General features: G+C 43.2%; 2 long non-coding RNA genes and 1 pseudogene across 2 annotated transcripts; 2 read left to right on the forward strand and 1 right to left on the reverse strand.

Annotated features, from left to right (window-relative positions):
• Positions 1–2,841: 2,841 nt before the first annotated feature.
• Positions 2,842–7,080, reverse strand: LOC131898653 (uncharacterized). The gene is made up of 3 exons (XR_009375975.1): positions 6,605–7,080; positions 4,497–5,018; positions 2,842–3,051 (listed from the first exon to the last, which is right to left on the reverse strand). It is a non-coding gene; the product is annotated as an uncharacterized LOC131898653 (long non-coding RNA).
• On the forward strand, positions 4,086–5,755 carry LOC131898654 (uncharacterized). Its single transcript, XR_009375976.1, has 2 exons — positions 4,086–5,449; positions 5,536–5,755. It is a non-coding gene; the product is annotated as an uncharacterized LOC131898654 (long non-coding RNA).
• An 842-nt stretch (positions 7,081–7,922) lies between the features above and the next one.
• The window catches only part of LOC131898648 (small ribosomal subunit protein eS6-like), a 30,222-nt pseudogene continuing 17,045 nt past the window's right edge, over positions 7,923–21,099 (forward strand).

Here is a 21,099-nt window from a genome sequence, read left to right on the forward strand (position 1 = left end):
ATAATCCAAAGCAGGAAAAAACACTGCAGGTTATCAGAACATTTGATCTCAAGACTTGGTTCTAAGTGGCAGGAACAGCATGGTACTATCAGAAAACAGAAGAGTAGACCAGTAGAATAGACAGAGGACACAGAAATGAAGCCACACAGCTAGAACCACCCTGGTCTTTAACAAGATTTTTGTTTTTTATTTATATGTCTGTGTCCAGGTGTATGGCAGTGAATGGGAGTGCCCTTGGAGGACAGAAGAGGACTTTGGATCCCCTGGAGCTGGAGCTACTTACTGGTGGTTGTGAGTTGACAGATTGGATACTGGGAAGCAAACCTGTATCCTATGTCAGTGCAGAAAGTTCTCCTAACCATTGAGCCATCCTTCCAGGCCCCAACATACTTTGGACAAAGATGCCAAAAACATACATTGAGGAAAATGATATTTTTTGAATAAGTAGTTTTGGATATTCACACATAGAGGATAAAATTAGATTCTCATCTCTCCTCCAACCAAAAGTGCAGTTCAGATTAGACAAAGACCCTAAGGTGAGACCTGAAACCACTAGAGAAAAAGCTACAGAAAACAGCTCAATATATGGGCATATGCAAGAACATTCTGAGAAGAAATCCAGTACACAATATATTCCAAGAACTCAACAAATAGGCCTCCAAAAATTAAAAATCATGCTCCATTAGCAAGGAAGCAATCCCCAGCATAAAGAGACAGCCTGGCAAATGGGAGAAGATCAGTCCGCAGATTAATATCTAGGCTCTGTAATGAATTTCAAAACTTGAATATCAAAAAATCTTCCAATTAATAAATGGACAAGTAAATTGAAGAAATACAACTATAATTTACAAAAACTCCATAAACATTTGAAAAAAAAGGGCAAATACCACAATCCACTGGAAATATAAATTAAAATTGTGTGGTGATACTATCTCATTATAGTCAGAACTGTCATATTAAGGAAACAAAAGCTTCCAGGGAGGAGGTGGAAGTGAGCTCTTATACTCTGCTGGTCAGAATGGGAACTGGTGCAGCTGCCATGGGAATCAATATGGGGGCTGTTGGTGACTTCCCAAATTCTTTGACAAAATATCTGAGAAAGGAATTTGAGGCAGGATGGTATATTTATTTGGGCTCCTGTTGAATGGTTTAGTCCATCCTGGTGGGGAAGGAGTGGTGCAGGTGTCTGAAGTGGCTGATCCCATTGTCTCTTTGGTCAGAAAGCAGATGAATCCTGTTGCTCAGCATCCACTTCACTTCGCTTTTGAAGCAGTCTGGAACCCTAGCTCATGAGATGGTGCTGCCCAGACTCAGCGTGGGTCTCCCCTGCTCAGTTTACCCTCTCTGGAGACAGCCTCACATACACACCCAGAGGTGTGGCTCCCAGGTGATTACAAATGTAGCCAGAGGGAGAGGAAGATCAATCATCACAGGAGGTTAACAATAACAAAACACTAAAGCTGTTATACTGTCCAGCGAAGCCACTCCAGGGTCTATACAAAATGAATCTAAGTCACATTGTCACAATGCATACGTCCACACCCCCGTTCAGTGCGCCCACACTGCTGCACTGTTCACAGCACTGTGGAACAAAAGATGTCACACCTAACAATGGGATACCTGCTGAGGAAAGCTGCAAACAGGGAGTGGAAGCAGCCCAAGAGAAAGAAGTATGTTGCAGTCAACAAAGCTAAAAGCAGTTAAGAGATCTGAAGAGCATTTTGACATGGGACACGGAGATAGAGAGTTTGGAAGTTTGCCCATCTGGTTTTTGGTCTTGCTTTTGTCCGGTGTTTCCTCACTCTACCACCTTCCCTACATTTTGGTATGCTAATGTATATCCTATGGCATTATATGTTTTAATTATGTAATCTATTCTTTGATGTTGATTTTGTAGGGGATTACTGTTAGGAGATTGCATGAACCTCAGAAGGGTGAATCTTGGACTTGGAAACATTGTTGATATTGTGATAGACTATGGGAACTTTTGAAGTTGGTCTAAATGCATTTTGTATTATGATATTTTTACAAGCTTTTGGGGGCCAGAGAGTGGACCTCCGTAGTTTGAATGTAATTGGCCCCCATAAGCTCCTAGGGAGTGGCACTATTAGGAGGTGTAGTTTTGGTGGAATAAGTATGACCTTGTTGGAGGAAGTGTGTCACTGTGGAGTTGGGCTTTGAGGTCTCATATATGCTCAATCCATGCAAGTGAGACAGACCACTTCCTGTTGCCTGCACAAGATGCTGAACTATCAGCTACCTCTCCAACACCATGTCTGCCTACATGCCACCAATCTCCCCATGATGATTAACTCTGAAACTGTAAGCCACCCAATTAAATGTTTTCCTTTATAAGAGTCATCATGGTCGTGGTGTTTCTTCACAGCAATAAAAACTCTAAGACAATATGTAATATATATGTATACACAACTTGTGGAATACATTTTTTTTTTTTTTTTTTTTTTGGTTTTTCGAGACAGGGTTTCTCTGTGTAGCTTTGCGCCTTTTCCTGGAACTCACTTGGTAGCCCAGGCTGGCCTCGAACTCACAGAGATCCGCCTGGCTCTGCCTCCCGAGTGCTGGGATTAAAGGCGTGCACCACCACCGCCCGGCGTGGAATACATTTTTTGTTGTGTGTGTATATACAGTTTCAGGGCTGACCACTCTGCATTAGACATTGAATAAGGGGTTCAACCCTGGGAGAAACTAATTCTCCTCTCAGCAGTCATTAGGTGCCTGTAGTCCTTTGTCTAGGGGTGTTCTACATCAACATGTCTGTTGATACTGCTGTTGTCCTGGTCTTGTTTATAGAGTCATTTTTAGGAGAAACTGGTGCAGAGCAAACTTCCTGGTATTTTAGCTTTCACAAGCTCGCTTCCATATTGGTACCTGTTCAGAGACACAGCTGTGATGTAGATGTATCCGTTGGTACTGGTCTCCCCTTGACCCACTGGTTTATTTCCGCATTGTGTCCAGTTGTGGTTTCTGTGATGGTCTCCACATGTTTTGTAAAGAGAAGAGTCTTAAATGAGGGATAGTAGCTTCACTTATCTGTGGATATAAGGATAAGATTTCAAGTGTAGTAAGGAATTATGCTAGTCTAGAAAAGTTGTGCTGGTAGATTCTTTTCTAAGGTCCATGACCTCACTAGCTCTGGGAAGCTACTCTGAGTAATAACAGCTTATGAAAGAATTTATATTGACTTACAGTTTTATCTTCAAAAGCAAAAATAAAGCAGAGAGGATGAGCTGGAAGTGAAGCAAGGCCATTCGTGCTCAAAGTTCATCCTTTGTTAGGTACATCCTCCAACAAGGTTCTACCTTTTACAGTTTCCCTAAACAGTGTCACCAAATGGGGACCAAGTGTTCAACTATGGGAGCCTGTGGGGGACGTTTGTGAGACCAGCCTGATTTCATAGTGTCTGTACTAGTTTATGCCTCCACCCACAGCGCATAAGAGTGTTTCCTTCTGTACATCCACATCAGCATTGCTTGTCACTTGTATTCCTGATCATAGCCATTCTGCCTGGAGTGAGATGGAATCCTGAAGTAGTTTTCATCTGTGTTTCCTTCATAGCCAAGGACATTGAATACTTTTCAAACTGTTTACTGGCTGATTGGGATGCACAACTTTAATCCCTGCACATGGAAGCCAGGGGAAAGTGGGTATGTGTGAGTTGCAGGCCAAGCCTGGTCTGCACGTGGTGAGTGCCAGGACAGTCAAGAAGTACGTAGAGAGACCATATCTCAAAAAAAAAAAAAAAAGAGTTTACTAGCCATTCTGAGATTATAAAATCAGGAGCCTATGTTAAAAAAAGAAGCTGTAACCTTAACAGTAAAATATGGTTGGAGTGCAGAATGTTCTTTTCCCCAGGTAGCTTTGTAGAAAAAAAATGTATAAACCATAAGTGAATGCACTTGAAAGCAAGGACATGAAAGGGAACGGCTTGGCATGTACACATTACCTCTACAGAAAAGGAAAAGGCCTGGGTGGGATACTCTTGGCTCTGTTCATATGACCAAAGATGATAAGACATACCACCAGCTGAATTTCCTCAGTGCCCTTCTATTTACTTAGGTTAACTGTAAAAGTCACCTCACATTTCTCTTGTTTTAAGAATAAAAGTGGGAAGTGCTTTGTTCACACCACTCTTAAGTCTGGAGTCCACTGGTAATCCCTTATAGATCTTTTCACAGACCTTTTATTGTGAAGAGATTTAGCCTCCCTGGCCAGGGAAGGTAAACAATATAACATTTCTCCTTTCCTTTTCTCCCTCAGAACCCTTCCAATATAACAATCCCTGCTCTCCACCAAATTCATGGCTTCTTTTTTTGTTAACTATTATTGTATGCAAATATGTACATACATATATACATGCATATTTCTAAATATAACCTCTTCAGTCCCTGTTACTTGTATGGATGTTTTCAGGGCTGATTATTTGGTACTGGACAAGCGACTGGTGTGCTCTCATGCTCCCAGCTTTCCTCAGTTACCTGTAGTTTTTTATGTGGGGTTGAAGCCTCATGGGCTCTTCTCTGCCCATGTTCTCTGCCCATGTTCTCAGTCTCATCCATTGGGACTGACCTCTACAACTCTGCATATTGATTGATTGTGTTTTTCTGTAGTGGTCTCCGTACATTGCAAAGAAAAGTTGCCTTGATGAGCAGTGAGGACCACAATTATCTGTGGGCATAAGGACAAATGTTTAGAGATTGTTGTTAGGGATGATGCTGGTTTAGCAAATTAGTGGCTGTAAATTCTCTACCAATAACCATGACCTCACTAGCACTGAATAGTTAGGTTTGTTTCCTGTATCAAGCATGGTTGCCCTCTTGTTGAGCAGGTCTTAAGTCCAATGAGTCCAATTTAGTCCAAGGTACACACACATGCCACAACTGCACCCGGGTTGTCATGCCATGCTGGTTGATGCGGTTCACAGGTGTCAGAGCTGGGAAGGACTGTGAGTTGTCTCCCATCTCTGGAATCTCGCATGGTGCTTTCTGGTACCAGGAAGTCTAATCCAAAGGGAACAGAAATGCAGGTCAGTTCTTGCTCTGGGTACCACAGCCATTTTATATCCTGGGTTAAACAACAGTATCCTCTTTTGGAAACAGTGCCTTTTTAGCTGTTTCCAAGGGCACAGTGCTTTTCATCCCAGTGCTGCTTTGCTGGTCTCCTTTCTCCTGCTACAAAGTAGAGAGAAGAGGGATGGAAAACAGGGAGTTTGGAGGACACTGTGAGACATACGTGCTTGGGTCTGTGGGAAAATCTCACCTCTGGAGCCAGCTTCAGTGAGTTTACATAGCACATGACAATTTCCTAACAAAAGGTATTCATTCCACTGTAAAACTGAAGAAAATACCTTTTTCTGAAGAACTAGAGAAGCGAGAGAGAAGGAATCCAGTTGCTTGCTGTGCTGTGTATTGAGAATGAGGACAAAAAGGAGGTAAGGATTTTTGCCCCACCAGAGGATTATCAGGGACAAAACTTGACTTTGAATTGTAAACCTCTGATATCTTCATATTTTGTAAGATCATGCCACACAGCTTCCAGAAGCCACGATCAAAGAGGATCAAGCCAACAAAACTATCTGCCTTTACCCCTGGGTAACTTGAGATACTCTCTGGCTATACTTGGGGTGAGGGCCAAACTGCTTGAAGGCCTGTACCTGCAATTAGTGTGTGTCTACACCTGGGAGAAGACAGCCTGAAAAACTGGAGGAATAAATAAATGCCTTTTCACCTACAAACAAGCAGCACTATGATTGATACTCCTTATTCCATCTTCCAGTTTATGTTTGGGCCAGGATTAACTATTGAAAAATATCAGGCCTTTTTTTTTTTTTTTTTTTTTTTAATGGCTTAGGTCAGTCTAGATGTTATCTGTTACCACTCTATGAGGCAACAACAAACATCTATATTGGAATATCTTCCATCTCTTCTTTGCCTGCCTCTCCAGAGAGTCCTCTGAGATTTTCCTCTTTTCTTCCTTCCATCCCCTTGTGAGCAACCACTAGGAAAGGGAAGGCTGCTATACTCTGGCAGAACTCTTAGATCCCTGTATCCTGCCCTCTCTCCTTAGGGACCACACTGAAGGGAGCCTATAGACACCAGTCACTCTTGACTTTCCACACTGTGACCTTGATGAATCCTTTCAGATGAATGCTGGTGTGCAATTTGCTTTCTCCTTTTCATGCAGACATGTCCTCTAATCCACGGAATAACGCCACCCACATTTACCGTGGGTTTCCCCATCTCAATTAATTTAATCTAGAGAAATCTCACGGACAAGCCTAAAGGCTGGTCTCCTACATGATTCCAGAGCCTTTCAAATTAACAATCTTAAGAAGCACAAGAATTATCTCAGCCAATTAATTAATTTTTAGAAGGACAGAGTCAACATGTCAGCATTTTGCAACTCTGATAAACTAATGGATCCAGATATACATTCCCAATTACTATTCACGACGCAACAAATTTTGTACATCTGACAGAATTACATCACCTAGGAACTACTTGTTCCACATATGCCCACTAGTTGGGATACTCAAACTTACAAACAACATCTTAAAAAATTAGGAAACAAAGTGATCAACGAATACCTGTGTTCAAACGCCTCACTCCACCCAGGGCAGAGCTCTGAGGCTCCTGGTGCTGCAGGCAAAGGCCAGAGACCAGCTCACAGGGAACTAACTTCCTCCAGGAGGCTGAGGAGGAAGAGGAAGTGCCTCTTCCATGTAACCTTGGAAACCGGGGGAGGCATTCTGGGGAGGCTTTCCCTTAGCACCACCCTTAATCTGCTCTGGCAGCCTCAGAGGCGGAGCAGCCCAGACTCCTGCATAGCAGCGGTGACGGTGGTAGGGGCAGGGAGCTAACGGTGGAGTCGCTCTGCCCCTTTGGTCTGCATCACTCAAGGAGGGGGAGGGAACGGCCATCACGCTGTCCTGGCTTCCGCGGCTCAGTGCCAGCCGCTGCGCTCAGCGTAGAGCCCGGTGCTGGCACGTGCCAGGGCGACGGTCCCTGGTTCTTGATCCTGAAGGGGCTCTTCCTTGTCACAAGCTCTTTTGGCTGAATTCTTGTGACGATTTTGTTTTGCACGGTCCTCTTCAAGATGGGGTGGCTGCGGCACCTTCCGGGACCAGAAAATCCAAGGTGAGGAGAGCATTCCACTGCCAGGTTCCCTGTAGCTCGGAAGGGTAATCAATTGGAAAATTCGGGCATGGGGAGAAGGATTTCTTCTTTAAAAGAAGCACTCTTCCTTTCCTCAGGGATTTCCATTTCAATTTATAATCACCCATTGATTTCCTGGTGTTTTTTTTTTTTTTTTTAATTTCCTGATGTACAAGCAGTTTGTTTCCTTCCTGCTCCTTGTTATCACTATCCCGAGAGATCCTGCTGTATTTCAGACATTTACACAGTGACGCGATGAAGAGGACCTGATAAAGGGAAGAGTCAAGGAGTTATATCGTGTTGACTCAGCTCCATAGTCAAAGGAGGGTTGAATAAGGTCCTTCTTACAGCCCTGTGAAATGTTTAATGCTCAATGATTCTGAAAGGTAGTTGTTTATTACCAAAATGTTTCATTTGCTTACTGAGTTCCAGGCATTTGCCTAAGCTCCCGATTCTGTCACTTAAGCTTCTTCATGAGCTGAGTTCCTTCATTATCTTATTCTACAGGTGAGGAAACGGAAGGCACAAGGATTAAGTAGTCTTCAGAGTTAGTAAAGCCTAAGATTTTAGATAAAGCCTGAATGTTCCTCCATTCATGTGCGACTGTAGTTATGTTTGTTTTCATGTGCACATGGATGACTTTTCAGCTTCCAACAGAATGAATTTTACAGTTCTACAAATCTCTAGGTCCAACACCCACTCGTACACTTAGAGAACTTAATGGTTTCTGTAAGAGTTTTATCCTGGGGTTTTTGTTTGCTTTTTGATTCTTCTGATTACTTAAAGTTGTTGAAGTTATACTTGTTAATTTTAGAAGTATGGTTGCCTTGAATGTTGAGCGTGTTTTTGTTTTAGGCAGATGTTGTGTTTCTTTTGGGGGACACACTGGATGCATGGGTTACAGAAGTCGATCATATGACAACTGCTTCAGCTGGAGACGTTGCCCGGAGAAGATCTCATCACATTTGCCAAGAAGCAAATGATGCTACTACAGAGAGTAAAGCAAGGTGCACAGGTACGAGGTTTGATATTACAATGTTTTGTTTTGTTTTCTTTTGTTTTCATTACCTAACATGAAATCTAGAATGTGAGCTTGAGAGCAAGCATTACTTCTCCATGGTCTCTGCTTCAGTTCCTGCCTCCAGGTTCCGCACAAGTTTTACCCTGACTTCCCTCAATGATAGACTGACCTGGAAGTGCAAGATAAAATAAAACTTTTATTTCCCATGTTGCTCTTGGTCAGAAAAAGGAACTAGAATAGATAGTTAATCTTCATGCCAAATTTGTCTGGATTTGAAATCACCTAGGAGACACACACTTCTGGATGTATGTTTTGGAGAGTAGGCTGGGCTCACATTCAGTTTCCTTTCTTATACAGCCCATGCCACCTGCCTAAGGGTGGTACCACCCACAGTGTTGGCAAGGCCCTCCTCCATCAATTAGCAATCAAGCAAATGCCCTACAGACATGCCCACAGGCCAATCAGATGGAGGCCACTCTTCAGTTGAGGTTTTCTCTCCCCAGCCTTGTCAAGAGTCTCCTGTTGTTTACAGCTGCAGATGACAGGCTAGCTTCATGGGATTCCCCTGCCTCTGTTTCCCATCCTGACAACAGAGTGCTACCACATCCAGCTTTACACAGGTTCTGGGGATCTGAACTCAGGTCCTCATGCTTGTGTGCCAAGTACTTTACCCACTAAACCAGCTCCTTGGCCCACATTTTAAAAAAATGGTACTAGAGGTAGAACCCAGGGCTTTGAGCAAGTTCTACAAGCATTGTGCTCTTGAGCTGTATGCTCACCCCTCTTTTTATCTTGTATTTAAGACAAGGTCTCACTAAGTTCCCAGGCTATCCTTGAATTCACACTGTTGTTGTCTTGGTCACTTTTCTGTGGCTGTGATAAAACAGCATGACCAGGGAAAGACATAGAATGAAGGGTTGATTTAAGTTTATGGTTCTAGAGAAATAAACACCCATGATGATGGAGCTGAGTGACAGATGACAGGCACAGAGGCTAGAGCTGGAGCTGAGGGTTCACATCTCACAGCACAAGCTGAAAGCAGAGAGAGCGACTTGAGCTATTGATTCCCTTACCTCTGCTTCCTGAAGAGCTGGGATTGTAGACCAGCAGCAGCACTGGGCACAGCCCTATGCCACAGATTGTCTGTTCTTCCAACTGTGACAGACACTTGGTTTCTTTCCAGTCCGGGACTGTTTCCCCTCTGCTAGGTGCCAACCTCACCTTCCCTCTTCTGACTGCAGAAGCTGTCTCCAGACATTACAAGATGTTCCACAGGTGTCAGATTACCTTTTTTGGAAGCTACTGGTTTAATCCCCAAGCCCTGTGCCTCACACCACTTCCTTGCTCTCTTGTGATTGTGAGCTCTCTGCTTCCTGTATTGGCTGCCATGTCTTCCTGTTGCATGCATTCTTATCTGTCTGGAAACATAAGCCCAAGGAAAATCCTCCTTTCATAAACTGCCTTGGTCACAATGTTTTAACATCATGGGGATAGGAAAGTAACTAATACAGAAGTTAATATCAGGGATGAAGTATTGCTGTTGAAAAGCCTGGCCATGTTGTTGTTTTTTTTTGTTTTAGAGGAATGTGAAGACTTTAGGACTTTGGACTAGAAAAGTGGTTGGACACTGTAAGTAGAGATTAAAGGGTCATTCTAATAGGATCCTAAAGGCAGTAGTGCTGAGAGCCATGTGGACTAGGGAGACACAGCTCAAGGGGTTTCACAGGGGAATGATGTCAGCAAACAGACTGGAGGCCATTCATGGGATACTTTGGCAAAGAATCTGACTGCCTTCTGCCCGTGACCTGAGAACCTACTTGTGGCTAAATTTAAAAAGAAAAAAAAATGTTGCAAACTTAGCATCCCATCCCAGGTATGTGCTGGAACAGAGGCTGTGATTGTTAATATTAGTGACTTTAATGATCTGACCGGAACAAATGGAAGAGTTCTCCCAGGCCAAGACCCCACACAGCACTTCTGATTTGTAAAAGGAAAAGGCCGAAAGCATTTTCTGCTCCTAGAAAGCAACTACAAACGAAAGCTGCTGCCAGTGTGGTTCAGGGAGATGAGGGTCCAACCCAAGCTAGCTGCAGAACTTGGCAGTGCCACCTCCTTGGCGCTGGCTTCAACATGAAGGATGCAAGAGTAAAGGGGTCATAGATTCGTGCTCTGTGGTTTCAGAGAACGGAGGCCAGACAGCATGTGGCAGGGGAGTCCCCACATGATGGCCCTGAAATGTCAGGACGTCCGTCCTAAGAGGCCATCGTGTGAAGTGAAAGATATTGGAGGTATCAGAACTATGGGATATCTGCCAAAGAGAGCTTCATAAAGAGGGTGGAAACAGCCTGTGAAGTGAAAGATAAAGAAGTATCAGAACTATGGGATATCTGCCAAAGAGAGCTTTACAAAGAGGGTGGAAACAGCCTGAGAAAGAGGTATTAAGCAAAATATCCCCAGGTAGTGGGTAACTCCACCCATGCACTAAGCCTAATCAAACCGAATTTAAGTCCAGGTTTTAAAATGAGCAAAGCATTCTCCGGTGGTCTCAGGGGAAGAGGGGAAACCACCAGACAAGTTTATGGGCCGGACCTTAACTACCCTGTAGGAAAGGTCTTGAGTAGCTCTAGGGAAGGAACCGACCCTTGTCAGCATTACACCTGGAAAGCACACAAGACTGGACATGACCCTAATGGCTTGCTTCCAAAGCAGCAGGCATCTGCCACCAAGATGAAGATGTGTTATTGCCTCATGAGGTAAAATGGATAGACAGAGTTAGGAAGCTTCTCCAACGGTGTCTAATTTCTTTATGAAAAGTCTTGCGGGCCGCAAGAATATATCATAGAGATTCAGCTGTGTATTAAAGCTGAACTTTGACCAGCCAAGGGTCTGTCAAAAGGCAAAGCCATTTATTATGAATATTTGGTGTTACCCAGCCTTTAATATTTCAGCTGTCTTATGCTATGAAATCCTTGTGTGCCCAGACCTATTGGTAAACAGTTCAGCTCCCCAGACCTGCTGAACCTAAGTTACTAACTGCCCTGCTGACAAGCTGGCAGAGACATGTAGCTTTGTTTCCTGTGCTAATGAAGTTCAGGCCATCTCCTGGCCTTGAGGCCTGCTGGTTCTCCAGAGCACTTTGACTGAGAACAAAAGAGCTTTTTACATATCAAGGTGGGAGATAAAACAACATTCCTGAGGAGGCAGGCAATGAGGTGCCCAGGGAAAGAAAAGGCAGGTATATTCTGTAGACAGGGACAGAACCGCATGGCGAGAGAGAAGAGAGGATGACAGAGGTTCCATAAAGGGTAAGCAGATCTCGAGTAGAGTTTTCTGAGTGCCAGGAGTAGAGAGTAGCAGAAATGGAGAAAGAGGACACAGAGGACGATGATGAGGCTGAGAGAATTGACATTAGTCGTTAGCAGGACTATGAGCTAGGGACCTGGATGGAACTGCAGTTATGGAGACAGGATTTCACTTCCAGAGAAATAAAGTAGATGGATATAGATATGTCTAGAGTTATTCCTCCTGCCTTGAATGCCTGGTGGAGCTATAGCTGAATTGATAGAATTTTGTCTTAGAGGAATAAAGTTAATACACATGAGAACATAGTGTATGTAGATTTTTTTTCCCTCATATCCCATGCCAGATGTAGCTAACCCCCGGGAACCCTGGGTACTCCATAGGTTTTTTTTTTTTTTGTTTTTTTTTTTTGGTTTCTTTTTTTTTTTTTTTTTGGTTTTTCGAGACAGGGTTTCTCTGTGTAGCTTTGCGCCTATTTCCTGGAACTCACTTGGTAGCCCAGGCTGGCCTCGAACTCATAGAAATCCGCCTGGCTCTGCCTCCCAAGTGCTGGGATTAAAGGCGTGCGCCACCACCGCTCGCCACTCCATAGGTATTAAAGGCACACATGGGAACCTGAAGATGTGCAGATGAACTAGGGTTGAAACTCCACTGAATTCTCATACATTTTCAAGAGGTCCCATTTATTAATTTAGTATTTATTTATTTATTATTATTAATTGTTGTTCTCAGTGTCTGTGCTACTGGTGTTATATTTAGGAAGTGATCTCCTGTGCCAATGCGTTCAAGAGTACTTCCTACTTTCTCTTCTAAAGGGATGGCTTTTAAGAGAGCTTGCTGCTCTTGCAGAGGACCCAGGTTCAAATCCCAGCACCCACACAGTGATCAGAACTATAACCTGTAACTCCAAGTCCAGGGGATCCAAAGCCTTCTTCTGGCCTACATGAGTACTGCATGAATGTAGTGCATATCTATACATGCAAGTAAACTCTCTTTTAAAGGGGTGTGTGTGTGTGTGTGTGTGTGTGTGTGTGTGTGTGTGTGTGTTCCATACCTGTAATCTCAGCATTCAAGAGGCAGAGGCAGGAGGATTGCCACAGTTTCAGGCTATCCTGGTCTCTGTAGTGATAGCAGAGGGGACTGGAGATGATGTTTGTTTCATGTTTTATACTACAGAGTAGATCTCAAGCCTGACATAGTTTTCTTTCAGTTTCTGGTTTTAATTGGGTGTTGATATTTACTGGATGGAGTTTCCCTCTGGATCCTTGGGTTGCCACGGTGACATTTAGCCCGGCTGAAATTAGTTCTGACCTGAAAGGCTCTGAGTTTGTCACAGGGGTCAGGAAGATGTCTGTGTGCCTACAGAGGAGAATGCTGAAAAAACCCTGGAGACATTTCAGTGTGGCTTCAGGAACTTCAGAAAATGACCAGAGGAGAAAAGCAGCCCTTTGCTGCTGCGGCTTGCCTGCCAGGTGCCACCTTCTCAGGAAGGTGGAACCTTAAAGGAGCAAGGACCTGGATCCTGGCCATGTGCTGACTGTTGGGTTGTCTGTCTGTTTTTCCAACTCTGGGAATAGAACCCAGAGAGCTTTCCCCAGGCCAGAAAAGTGCTCTATTCCAATCTCCTAGTCCCAAGTTTATTTGTTTCTTTTATTTATTTATTTGGAGACAGGACCTTGCTCAGTAGTCCTGACAGCCTAGAGCTTCCTGTGTAGACCGGAGTGGCCTCCAGCTTTCAGTGATTCTCAGGGCTCAGCCTCCTGAGTGGTGGGGTTAAAGGTGTGAGCCACTTGTCCTCCCCCAGGTGCTTTTTCTCTCTCTTTACACTGGGGTTCCTGTAGGCTAGGCAGCTCTCAGAACTATATCCAGAGTCAAAGGCGACACTGAATTGATCTTCATTGTGCTCATCCCCTAAATGTGGATCAGAACATGAGCCGCCATGACAGACCCAAGGGCCAAATTTTCATGATTATACTGATATGACAGGACACTCCTGTTTTTGAACTGCTTTTTTTTTTCCCCACAGAGCCTTGTTAAGGAGCATAGGCCAGACTGGAACTCACAATCCTCCTGCCTCAGCTTTCCGAGTGTTGGCATTACATCTAGTTTCTTGTATCTTTTGAATTTCTTAGATTTTATTTTTATTTTAAAAGTAATATACAATCAGAAGGGCAGGAACAGCAGGCAAGAACAAAAATCCCAGAAACATGTAACAACAACCACAACCCCCAGAATCATGGAACAGCAACAACAAAAAGTAAACGGAACTCCTTTTCTGGAGTGAAGTTTGAAATAAAATCAGAATGTTCAAGAGTGGTTACAGAGTTTCTTTTGAAAGATCACTGAAACATTCATTGCAAACCTCTCCCCCAGGAAACAGAAGAAAGGAAGCCCTCAACTCTAAGGAAATGCATCATCAGCTTTATCACCACGCCACGCCTCCCCCAGCCTTGTCCTGTTGCTTCAGGGTAAAGTGGAGCCTGAGTCCCCTGACTGGAGGCTACTGAGTGGCTTGTGCTGCTATTAGCATGAATGATATTAATAACCAAAGTCCTGGTGCTGGACTTAGTAGTTGGTAGAGGTGGCCCTGAGCCTACAGCAGGCCCTGGAACCCGAACTCTAAACAAAAGCAATGCAAGCAGGGCCTGTGGTGGCGCGGGCTCTGGAGGCTGAGGCAGGAGGCTCCACCACGAGTCTGTGTTTTTTAAAGGACCCGCTCCCACACACACACACTCCAGAAGGTCCTAGTTCTATTTCCAAGTATGATAAGTTTCCCCTGGCTTTTTGAGTTCTATCCTTCGCCCCAAGAAGTGACTAGAAAAGAATGTTAAAAACCAAAAACAAACAAAAAGAGTCTCTTGTGGTGGCAGTGTGTCTGAGCTTCAATCACTGTTTGTTTTGCACAAGGGAAATTTATATTTCTTTGAGTGGCTCTGTCATAAAAATCTCTCCATGCATTTAAACCCAGCCTCTGAAGGCTCCTAAACCCTGAATGTATCAAAAATGAAGCTGGGTGGAAGCTGCTGTTACTCTTAGCCCCCTTTTCTTTGATAAGGTTTTGTACTGAGTGTTGGATTCATGCCAGCACCGTTTGTTGAAGATGCTTTCTTTTCTCCATTGTATAGTTTTGGCTTCTTCGTCGATAATCAAGTGTTCATAGGTGTGTGGATTTATGTCTGGGTCTTTGATTAGATTCCATTGATCCACCTGTCTGTTTTTACGCCAATACCATCAGCAATAGGTTCTTATATCAAGTTCTGAATAGTAGCAAAGAGCAATATCCTTATATTTGGGAGTCTATGGCACCTCCTCTCCTGAATTAATTTTGAAATCTCACAGGTGTCTTTCTTGATTTTCCATTTGTAATATATGCTTTCAAGGTATTCCCAAATCACTCTCTGGATATCATTAGCACATATTGTAATGCCTCCCTAGTCAACTGTAAATGTATTCATTTCAAAAAATGAATACAATAATAACATATATAAAATAATAAACAATAAAATATTTAAAAGTTTAAAAGTAATACCAAATAACTTTAGGGGAGAGTAACAAAAGGTGAAGAACTAATACATCTCATCCAATAAAAAATATTTTTGCATGAAATCTTTTTGATAGTAAATAAAAAGATACAAGCATATGACTCAATCCTTCTCTTTTGAATACAAACAGATCAGCAGCAGAATATCTGAATACTCTGGAGATTGCTAGATGAAAACATAAGGAGTGAATTTCAAACTATAACTACAGAGAAGGACCTTCTGAACAAGAATGCAGTCGCTTGGGAAATAAACAAGATTTGATGCATAAGCCAACATAACACTTAGAAGCTTCTGCACAGGTATTCTGTCTTCTTTAGAATATTCTGCATGGCAGTGTCTCCATGATCTTTCTCTGCCTGTTTGTTGGTGGTGTGTAGAATAGCTATTGAGTTTGTAAGGTGATTCTGGGACCTGCCACTTTGCTGAGACTGTTGATCATCTCTGTAAGTTTTCTGGCAGGATATTTGGAAAATGTTGTGTATAATATCATATCGTTGACAAGTAGGGATACTTTGATTTTTTTTCTTTTCCTATTGGTATGTGTTTAATTTCCTTTTAAGGCTTCATGGTTCCAGCTAATGCATCAAATACAATAATGAAAAGGACTGGGCATAGTGGACAGCACTGATTATTTTCAGATTTGATTGGGATTGATTCAAGTTCTTCTCCACTGAACCTGACGCTGCCCGTGGGTTTGTCATAGAAACCTCCATTCTATTGAGGTACCATAGGACTTTTATCAAAAAAAGCATGTTGGATTTTATCAAAGGCTTTTTCTACATCTTTTAAGATCATCATGTGATCTTTGCCTTGAGTCCATTTATGTTATTTCTCAGAATTGAAAATAATCTTTCAAACACAAAATTTTCTTATCTAGAATATAGAGTAAATTTACCTGGCCTTGATAAAAACCCTGAATCTGGAGCTGCTCATATGAAGAAATGAAACAATGAAATGTAGTATAAAAATATCAAATTGGGAGGTCAGAGTTGTTTTGTATTCACAACTGCAGAAGGCATAGTTCATATGACAGGATAAGGTGGATAAAATAATATTTGGATGTTTACCTCCACTTGAAACTTTCTGTCTGCCTAACGTCTGGCTGTGGGTCTCTGCACTTGCTCCCATCTGCTGCCAGAGGAAGCCTCTCTGATGATAACTGGACAAAGCACTGATCTGTGAGTATTGCAGAATATCATTAGGAATCATTTCACTGTTTTTTGTTGGTTTGTTTTTTGCCTGTAGTGTTTGATTCCACCCTAGGTCTCTGGACTATCCAGTCTCCAGTTCCTGGCCATCAGATAGTATAGGGCACCCACTCCCTCTCATGGACTGGGCCTCAAGTTAAACCTGCCATGGTCACGCAGTCTGTGCCTTCTCTCTCTGCTCTCTACTCTGTGTTCCCTCTCTGCTCCCTGCTCTCTGCTCTGCTCCCGCCATCTCCCCCCTCCCCCAGACCTAGCTCCCCTCTCTCCCTCACCTTTCCCTTCTAATAAAGCTCTCTGTAACTCTAGTAATCATGGCCGTGGCTCCTGACTTTTCCACCAGTAACCAGCGCCACCAAACAGTACTGTTTATCTTTCAGTAGACACTGGGTTTTATTTCTGATTTTAGAGGAAATTCTTTGAGATTCTCTCAGTTTAGATTGATGTTGGCTGTGGGCTTGCTACACACTGTATTCTATGAATGTATGTGTTAGTTTTATGCGGTGCTGTTTACCCTGTGAGAAAAAGTCATGGGGCACAACAAAACCCACTATAAGAGTTTATTAGGAGAAGGGAGGGACAGGCCTGTTTGAAAGACATGTGTGGGAGAGGGAAGAGAGGGTAATGGGATCCGCCTTTCATGGACTCCCCCAACGCATGCACATATGGGCCTACACTACACCACGCATGTGCATAGATTACGTGATCACACTGCACACAAATTACATGACCACACAGCACACAGATTACATAGGTACGGCCCAGGAAGTGACTAAGCATCTTGCCAACACATGTGAGGTCATGGGGCATGGCTAGAAATTCTATCAGTATGTCCCTATTTTAAGCTTTTGTCATGTGTGTTACAATCTGAATAATCACAGAGGTTAGGTACCTAGAAAGGCACCAGAAGGAGGAGAGAATCTTCCAAGGAAGTGAAAATGGAACACTGAGTTACTAAGTATAGACACTGTCTTATAGTGACAGGATAGGAAAAGGGATTCCAAGGAAATGGAACCAGGAAACAAGGAAAAGTTGTACTGTCCTTTCCCCCATGTTCCCCGTGATGGGATGGTTAATATCGATTGTCAACTTGACAGGATCTAAAAGTCCCTTAAGAGACTCTGGACTCCTCTGTGAAAGATCATCCACATTAGGTTAGCTGAGGTGGAAAGGATCACCCTCAATGTGGGCAACACCAGACTGAACAAAACAGACAAAGTAAGCTGAGCACCGCCCCCCTTCCCCTCTCCCTCTCCTTCTCCCCCTCTCCCTGCCCCTTCCCCACCCTCTGCTTCTTGATTGTGGATGCAAGGTGACCAGCTGCTTCAAGCTCCGGCTGCCATGCCTTCCCACCACGATAAACTACACCTTACAAACTGAACCAAAACCAACCCTTCTTCCTGAAGTTTCTTTTGCCAGGCATTTTCACAACAACGAGAAAGTAACTAGTACATTCCATTGGGAAACAAGTCCTTGTACCTCTGGATGCTCTCTAATAACGGATACCTCCAGGCAGCCTCCTCAGACACCTCTTCAAGCCTGCTTCAGGAAAAGACTTAGAGGTAGATTCTGTTGCAGTTTCAGATTATTGCCACTAGGTGGCAATATGGATCCTGCTGTGGGGTCCTAAAAATTAGGTTTCTAGCAGCCTGTGAAGTAAACGTTTAAAATGTCTCTCAACGATTTCTTTTCTTTTTCGTTCTTTCTTTCAGCAAGTGTTTCTTTTAATTTATGACTCGCTGAATTTAACTAGGGTTGATTGGGTGAGCATGAGTGTGGTCTTGGGTGACAAAACTTTTCCTGGGGGGACAGGGAACCCACAACACACCCAAGTACGGATACTACCAAAGTCCAACCTGGTGAACCGATGAGTTGTATTGGGGTTGCTAACAACAATATGGGGTGGCCGGGCGGTGGTGGTGCACGCCTTTAATCCCAGCACTCGGGAGGCAGAGCCAGGCGGATCTCTGTGAGTTCGAGGCCAGCCTGGGCTACAGAGTGAGTTCCAGGAAAGGCGCAAAGCTACACAGAGAAACCCTGTCTCGAAAAACAAAACAAAACAAAACAAAACAAAACAAAAAAAAGAATATGGGGTGAGAGGTTACTTACTGGAACAGAAATGACTCAAAGACAGCTGCATCACATGAGGAACTGTGTATTAAAAGGTCTCAGCATTAGGAAGGTAGAGTACCACTGACCTAGGTCCTAGATTTTAGGAGGTCAGAAAAAGTAAAGGACAAAAGGGAGAAAGGAGATAGGGAGGCAGGCTTCCTCAGCAATTTTCTCCTTTTTCTTTTCTTTCTTTTTTTCTTTTTGTTCTTGTTTTGGTATGATTTGGGTTCGGTTTTGCTTTGTTGTTTTTCAGATTTTTGTTGAAGGTGACTTTTCTGGTCTTGTTTTGGGGGTTGTTTACTGTTGGTTTTTAGGTGGTTTTTTTGATGGGGTGGGGATTGTTTTTGAGACAGGGTCTCATAGAGCCCAGGCTGGCCTCTGACCCACAATATAACCAAGGAAGACCTTGAACTTGAGATCCTTACCACCTCTTCCTCCCACCTCCTGAGACCATGGGTGGTCAGTCATCAATACAAGTACTCAAGACATGACTATGAACTACATTCTCAATGCTGTACAACAGATCTTCAGCATTTACCCATCATGTCTAGCACTTCACACTTTTGGAGCAACGTCTTCCCATGCTCAACAACTCATAATGAATAGATGAGACTTGGGAGAGCCTGTGTGGGACACATTGCTTGTCTGTTGGAATGAGATTAAACTCAAATGTATTAACCAGGCATGAAGTATGTGGAAATGTTTTTTTCTGAAAATCCTTCTTGCCTTCAGAAACTGAACTTTTGCTGGACCTTGCAACCAAGTTAATAACGTGCCTGGGAATCATTCAAAACTATGTACCTACCCTGCTGCCTTACTATGTACTCAGCCTGTTTAACTTGCCTTTAAAAGAACAATGTAACCGACCTCACCATGCCTTGCAATTCCCACGTAATCAGCATTTACAACCTAAGCTAAAGGCATAGCTTCAATCTTAAATTATGTACTCTCCCATGTCCCTGACCCAGAATGATGGGGGTGCAGGTTGTAATCGTTTGCTGAAAGCAATCTTAAACAAAATAAATACCCCATAAATGTTCAAAGCAACGTGTGGGTATAAAGACTGATAACAACTGTTTGTAGTTTCCTTGCTATTCTGGGCCAGGTGGGATCCATACAGTAACTTCTTACCTTGTAGAACTTTGTTAAAGACTTCTAGAGAAAGGAATCCCTCATGCTTTCTCATGCTGTGTAGCAAAGCTCTTCGTTAGGGACAGACTTCAGACACACACAACAAACAGGCCACAGACAGATGGAAGGCACAGAGATAAAAGTAGAGAATTCAAATTTGGGCTTGCTCTTAGTCTACACGACTCAAAGAGGAAGTCTCTCTATTCTTAATGCAATACTAATGCAGATGTACACATCTGTAACTCTAGACCTAAGGAGGCTGAAGGAGGAAGATTATAAACTGATGACCAGCTTAAGCTCCATACTGAATTCCAAGCTACCCTGGCCTACATAGTGAAAATTTATTTAAAAATTATTTAAAAAACAACAGAAAAGATCAAATCTGCCAGACAGTGGTGACACACGCTTTTAATCCCAGCACTCAGGAGACAGCGGCAGGTGGATCTCTGTGAGTTCAAGACCAGCCTGGTCTCCAGAGTGAGTTCCAGGACAGCCAGAGCTATATAGTGAAACTCCTCTGTCTCAAAGCCACCCTCCCACCAAAAAAAGAAAGAAAAGAAAAGATCAAACCTATATAACACTGATATGGGTTGTTGCTGTAGTTCATGGGAGCTTTTCATTGATTCTTCCCCATTAATGAACAATGTCTGACTACTGCCAGACAAGGATCTGTATCTACTTGCCAAAATAATAAGATTTTAAAATCCTCTTTAATATTCTTTGGTAGGAATCAGTTCTGGGACTGGAGGGCATGTCTCAGTGGTAGAGCACCTGCCTAGAATCCCCCAGTGAGGGGCTGGGGTGTGGCTCAGTGGTACATCACCTGCCTAGAATCCCCCAGTGAGGGGCTGGGGTGGGCTCAGTGGTAGAGTACCTGCTAGCATATGTGAGGTCCAGTTCCTGGGTTCCATCCCCAATACCTCAAACACACACACACACACTCACACTCGCACACACGCACACACGCACACACGCGCACACACACACCTCAATTCAGATTCCACATTTTAAGGGCTCAGCATATACATGTGACTGACAGCTGCCCTTTTGGAAAGAACAGGAATCTTAAACAAAGAATCTCTGGGCATAGCTTCCTCATGTCCAAATCTTGATCTCTAGAATGAGTCCTGCATTTCAATAACTACAGATCATGAGCACTACTGTCTACTGTTAATTGCTTTTCAATGATCAAGACTGAGTTGCCAGGTCGGAAGTCACATCTGAGTCTTTACTTAGCATGAATTCCCTCCTAGAAAAGGCCACTGTCTTGACTATGACGATTAACTATTAACTGTTAACATTACATTCTTCACTCTCTCGATGTTCTCTCCCTGCATGCTCTACTCTATGTACATAGATAAATGGAATCAAACAGTCTTTGTCCTCTTGTGAGTGGCTTATTTCATTTGGCACAGTTGTCCTCAAACTTGAACTACGTTGTGTGATGTATCAGAATGTCCTTCCTTTAAATTTTTTTTATTTTATTTTTAAGTGTGTGTGTGTGTGTGTGTGTATGTATGTATGTATGTATGCGCATGCGCATATGAATGCAGATATTCAAAGAGTCCAGAAGAGAATGTCAGATGCCCAGGACCTGGAGTTTAAGGCCATTGTGA

This window comes from Peromyscus eremicus, chromosome 23, assembly GCF_949786415.1.
Source record: "Peromyscus eremicus chromosome 23, PerEre_H2_v1, whole genome shotgun sequence".
Classification (NCBI taxonomy): Eukaryota; Metazoa; Chordata; class Mammalia; order Rodentia; family Cricetidae; genus Peromyscus; species Peromyscus eremicus.